Below are 6,506 nucleotides of genomic sequence, written 5' to 3'. Positions count from 1 at the left end.
AAGACACATAAATATAGCATCACTAATCTCCCAGACAGATATGAATATCACTTTGGAACAGTGCATTACACTTAAAGAATATGCTCCAAGTATATTCTTTACATCTACATTAGTTTTTCATGATCATATGTTACTGTAAGTACCAAATGACACAAAGAATGAGACACAGTACAATGAAATCTATATTAGAGCCTTTTAGGCTGCCAGAATTACACACTTGATAATTACACAGCAATAATTAGAATCCACTCATTACCAAACATCACACAAATAACTGTAGAACAGATTATGATAAAAGTAGTCAAAGGCTTTGACACTGGTTTTTGACAATGTTTATCAGGCTTTTTATTTTTGACAGGTCTCCACTAAAAAAATTTTAGTAACGATGGGCCCAAATATGGCATCTATAATTGGGGAAGAAGGAATAAGTGAAATTCATAAAAATGAGAAATGCGTATCTTCTAGAAAGACAAATAAGAAACCAACTATTTCCAACCAATTCTGGAGAACACATACTAGAAACATTAGGCTACAAAAGCAATGGATGATGAAAAAGAGAAAAATCTGGGGTTTGTGGCATACAGAAAAGGAGGCTATCCTCTCTATAAGCAATCTTTTTCTTTCCATTGCCATACTCAAATTATAGCTGCTTTCTCTGAAAGACTGAGTTATATTCATTCAATATATATTTATTGAGTACACAAAATACAGATTGCCAAGATAGTAGTTTTTTAGAATAACAAAGTACCTAGCCCTAAACATAAAAAAGCATACCTTTCCTCACAAAAAATAAATTATAGAAACAAACGATATTAACACTAATTATAGAAACAGATTAGCTGAATTCTAAATGACACTAGGTCTAAGGAAAAAAAAAATTTGGCTGAGGGCTAAGCCCACCTCTGATTGAAAAGGTAAAAGTATCAGCCATACCCTGGGTATATTTCTTTAGATTATTAAAATTTGCAACTACCAGAAAATAATTACCTACAAAAGACTATATATGCTATATGTTTTATACAAACCACCCCCAATCCTCACAAAAGCACTGCAAAGTAAAGAAAACAAGGATCAGAGAATTTAGGTAATTTGTGTAGAGTGATTAAAGGGGATGTGAAATTAGGTTTACCTGACCCCAATCATGTCATATCTGGCCCACTGATCACAAATCAGTTCATGCTGACTCCTAAAAGAGGATCCTTTATCTAACCATTTCACCCAGAAGACCTATACAACATGGAGCTAAAAACACCAATGTGGGGCCGGCCTGGTGGCGCACTAGGTAGAGTGCAGCACTTGGGAGCGCGGCGACGCCCCTTCCGAGGGTTCGAATCCCATATAGAGACTGGTCCGCTCACTGGTTGAGCGCAGTGCAGGCGTGACACCGAGGGTTGCGATCCCGTTACTGGTCACGAAAAAAGACAAAAAGGAAAAAATAAAAACACCAATGTAAAATACAAGAATCAGGAAGAACTGCAAAAGGAATCTGTATAGCTCCAATTGAACTATAGTATCTGTTTGGGGTTTCATTGTCTAAGAAAAGCATAGAAAAGGGCTGGCCCGTGGCTCACTTGGGAGAGTGCGGTGCTGATTAACACCAAGGCCATGGGTTCAGACCCCTATATAGGGATGGCCGGTTGGCTCACTTGGGAGAGCATGGTGCTGACAACACCAAGTTAGGGGTTAAGATCCCCTTACTGGTCATCTTTTTTTTTTTTAAAAAAAAAAAAAGAAGGAAAGAAAAGAAAAAACAGAAAAGCATAGAAAAAGAAAAATGACTTAAGGTGTTAAAACAGATAGCCATATAGAAAAGTTAAAAACATTCTATACTGTTTACATAAACGTTTCTTTGGGTCTAAGTTCAATTCTATATTTAAGTTTGGCTACTCAGGTTAAATCTGATATGATCCTTAATAAAAGTTTAAATTTAAGAAGTACTTTTCTTTCCTTTCAGATCAAAAAGCTCTTATTGGCCTTAAGACAGACAAAGGGCAACCAACTTTTCCCATCTGATGGATTTCAAAAGTTCGTGAATAGTTCATAGAAAGATGCATACTATCTTTCAATTCTATTTTTCCACGAACTTTTTGAAGTACTTTGTACAGATGTAAAGAAATACAACAACATATAGCTCCATTTTCTACTCACTAATTGAAAAGGTCTATTTCATAACTTCTTAATAGATTTTATCCCTACAGAAAGAAATCAGTAAATGTTTGAGGTGGGGGAAAAAAGCAAACTAAACTATAGTGACAGAAAGCAAAGCTGGGGTTGGGGTGTGGGAATAGGGAGGGAGGGATTATAAAGAGACTCAATGGTAAGGAAACTTTGGGAGTACTGCATATGTTCATTATCTTGATTGTGATGGTTTCATGTGTGTATACAGATGTCAAAACTTATCAAATAGTATACTTTAAATATACGCCATTTACTGTATATCAATTATACCTTAACAAAGCTGTTTAGAAAAAAAACAGTAGGAAGACAAAAATAAATAAATAGATTTTATTTTATTTTTCCCACCTTTACTGAGGTACAATATTTGTGGGTTTTTTTGTTTGTTTGTTTTTATTTTTACTTATCAATATAAAATGTAGTTGAAATCCAATCATTTGTTTATTTTGTTTATTTTCACTTATTTTCCTACCTGGAGAAACAAACTTAACATGTTAGGTATTGTTGAGGCACAAGCTGGCTGACAAAGAGTTAATTCAGAGTATAACTGAGAACTCACTACTGAAAAGATAAAAATACTCTCACTGTAAGATTATATAATTGAAACTATTTTTCCTGGAGATTGTTTAAAGATAAGGGTGAAAAACTGAATATAAGGTGCCTTCATAATAGTGTGTGTTCAAATACATACCTCACCACTTAAAGACAAAATGCAGGCACTTGAACTTCATTTCAATTCTTGAAATACCACATTCAGATCTTGGTGAAAAACTTAAAAAAAAATTTTCAACACACGAGAGGGTTTCTACAGGAAAGGAGCCAAAGATGGTGAAGAATTTGAAAACTTGTCGTATTAGAAATAGTTGAAAAGAAATGGGTATTGTTCATAACCTTTAGAAAAACTGGTTGGGGAGGAAGAAAACACAGGAAACACAGGACATACATAGCTGCCTTAAAATATTTGGAGATTACCAGGAGAGGATATTAGATTTATTCTGTATGACCCGTAACAGAAAGACAGGGCCAGTAAAGAGAACATACAGTGAGATAAACTTCTAATGAATATGAGTACAAAACAGAATGGCCCTCACCTGAGATGTCCTACAAAAGGAGAAAAAGGAAGGAAGGAAAAAAAAATGGAATGGCCTGTCTCACAAAGTAAATTTCTCTTAATGGAGATAGAGAGGCTAGGTGAACACCTAATTAGAAAGCATAAATTGAACTAAAGCATATGAGTAAAGATTGGTCCAAATTGGTGGGGTGCAAGCATCATTGAATGTTTTAGAATCTTTTTGAAATGTGTAGTGTTTGTATATATATTTGTGTATAAATTAAATATGTGAATTACTGTTAATGGGCATATTAAATTATCATTAAAGCTTATTTTTTTCCGTTTTGTAGATTAAAAAATAAATGTAAAAAAAAAGTTCTAAGTTTTTTCCTATATTTTGATGGATCATCTTATGCATCCCCAGGGGTGCAGATACTCTACTTTCAAGACCAATGGTCTATATAAATTATATAAGATCTCTTTAGAGCTATGTTCAATTTACAGACATGAATTTTTAGAGTTCACCCAACAGGTAAACAACTGATCCTAAAATAATAGTTACAATTAATTTTTGTTAAGAACTTACTATTTACAAGACCCTTGCTAGGGGCTTTGTTATTTAAATAAAACTGAAACTCAAAGAGATCTATGGAACCTACTCCATGACAGAGCTGGTAAGGAGAGCTGGGATTTGAACACAGGGTGATACACCTCCAAATCCTATTACTCTTGAGCAAAGGACGTTATTATGTTCTATATAGAAAAGACTACTTGAAACAGTGATAAATTCTAATTTACTAAGTATTTTCACTTATATTTTCTATTACTACTACCCAAATTAAGTGATACCCCGAGCAAAACACTTTCATCTCAATCCTAAATTTCTTATGGGCAAAATGAAAAAGGCATACAGATAGAGAAACTGAGGAACAAAACACTTATCTGAAGCTACAAAACAGGCAGAACTGAAGATTGCAAAATATTCCCAGTTAGGTAGTATTTTTTTTCTTTAACTATGAATATAAGGTCATCCTTCTTTCTCTACAAGGGTAAAGTATTTGAGCAAAAATTTGTTCCTTTGTTCCACACACTTGGATTTTGTATTATTTTGCCAAATCAAACTCTTACAATACAAAGTAGCTTTCACACTTTTACTGATGCCTATGGTTTGGTAACATTTTTAAATATCAGAAAACAAAAAACAAAAAAAACCCTGAGCCACAAACTCATGCAATCTCCTCTTTAAGAACCAGGCTGGATGGGGCTGGCCACTTCGCTCAGTTGTTTAGACCACAGTAACACCAAGGCCAAGTGTTCGGATCTCCATAACTGAGCTAACTGATCAATTAATTCTTCCCCCCTACCAAAAGAACTAGGCTGGAAATGTATAACATAGAGGACTATGCATTTACAGGATTCGAATAATTTGGGAGTTTGATAAACTGTTATACTCTTTACAATAAAAATGAAGAATGAGGGCTGGCCAATTAGCTCAGTTGGTTAGAGCACAGCCTTATAACACCAAGGTCACAGATTCAGATCCCTGTAAGGGCCAGCCACCAAAAAAAAAAAAAATCCAAAAAAACAAAAAACAAACAAAAAACAAAAAACCAGGAGCTGTCACAAAAATCCAACTGACTCTGGGTTTCCTGCCTCAGGCAGAGAGGCAAGGGCAATATTGTAAGATAGCCATGTTCCGAATGGTGAAGTTGTAAACAAAGAATTTTCTTAAAAAGTACCAAAAGAGAGGGATTTGACTCCCAGCTCACCTTAGTGATTCATAAAAATTTCCTTGTGCAGCAAGTCATTAACTTCTGAGATCACAAAGAGCAGGCTCAGTTAGAAAAACTCAGCAGAATGGAGATAAAAGGTCCAAAAAACAAAAATGTTGTTAATTTTACTACAGGGAAGCTTTAATTGTCCATTAAAACGAGTTCCCTGGGAAGATGAGAAGCAACTTGTACAATTTTCCTGCATTTTCTATTTTCTCTACTTATCTTGGACTATGACAACACATCAGAATTTCCAGATGCTTATACCAGCATAGTGTAGTGTATCTAATCAGAAGCCAGTTCCAAAAACAAAGAATTATAAATTCTCAAGCTGAGTTGGATGTTTCTTTAGTTGGAACCAGGAAACAGGAGGAAAGTTGAATTAAGAATTAAAAGATTTAGAATGTTTCCACTGAGATCTAAGACTCTTCATTTTGTTTCAGAGGGAGTCTGCAGGGTTCATACCTCATCCTGAATACCCTGCCTCAGTGGGCTGGTGGGTGGGCTCTCAGGTTCCAGCACATCCATAAGTTATTATCAAATGCCCAACCCAACAAATTAAAGCACAATGATTTCCTACTCCTCCCCTGCTCCCCCACAAGGAGGCAACCTTTCTGTCACAACAATGTGCACAAGATACATCGAAAGCAAAGACAATCCTGTGTATTTTCTCTTGCCTCTTTCTCCACACCTTTACCTCTCACCCACACCCTAACTCCAATTCAAAGCTGTACAAAATGAGGTCCTATGGTGGGTGTAGGTGGTCTTTTCTTTCTCCATGGGTAGGCTCTACAAAGAGGCCAAAGCTTCGAGTGTTTAGCTTAGTTCAAATGTTTAGTTGTCTATATAAACTTTTTTGGTACGTAATTTTTTTCGTATATAAATTATGAAAAGCTGCGCTGGCCTGGGAGCTATGGAAAGCAGAATAATGACTCACCACACAACGGGTAAATCAAACCTGTAGACCAGAAGGCCCTAATCTAGCAAATTGACGTGAACCAGGTTAAAAACAAACAAAAAACACAGAAAGTCTATCTGGTCTTTGACCTTTGTGAACAAAAATAAAAAATAATAATAATAAATCTACCCACTAAAAGGTATAACTAACTCGTTGACCTTGGGCAAATCACCAGCGTCTCTAAAATGAGGTGCTGGGCTGGATAGCCTTCTAAGAAATAATGCCTTCTGAGTCGTGACAATCTACGGATCTTCTCAATTCATCAGACGAAGCAACAGAGAAGTTTCTAAAGAGTTGGAATCTTTTAACAAAGAGGGCAGGGAAAATTGCTCCGTCAAAAAACAACAGAGTAACTGGTTTCGGCCTCCGACAAGAGGTAAGGGGAGAGAGGGTCTGAGGTTCAACCTCAGGGATGGAGGGAAAAGGCGACAGCTGAGACTGGAGGCAGTAAGAGTTGCTACACTGATGCTCGCAGGAGCGAACAACCGGCCAAAGGGAGATGGGGGTGCAGCGAGGCCTACTCCGGGGGGGGTGGGCAGGGCGGTCCGCC

At 36.4% G+C, this 6,506-nt stretch overlaps 1 protein-coding gene across 1 annotated transcript in view; it reads right to left on the bottom strand.

The window, feature by feature from the left end:
- Window positions 1-6,506, bottom strand: part of LOC103599030 (platelet-activating factor acetylhydrolase IB subunit beta) — a gene marked incomplete at its 3' end in the record, with an annotated part of 20,672 nt that overhangs the window by 13,133 nt on the left and 1,033 nt on the right. The window lies entirely within an intron of this gene.

Source organism: Galeopterus variegatus, unplaced genomic scaffold, assembly GCF_000696425.1.
Source record: "Galeopterus variegatus unplaced genomic scaffold, G_variegatus-3.0.2 Scaffold2832, whole genome shotgun sequence".
In the NCBI taxonomy this organism is placed as follows: Eukaryota; Metazoa; Chordata; class Mammalia; order Dermoptera; family Cynocephalidae; genus Galeopterus; species Galeopterus variegatus.
Note: the sequence above shows the minus strand (reverse complement) of the source record. Positions and strands in the feature narration are given on the sequence as shown.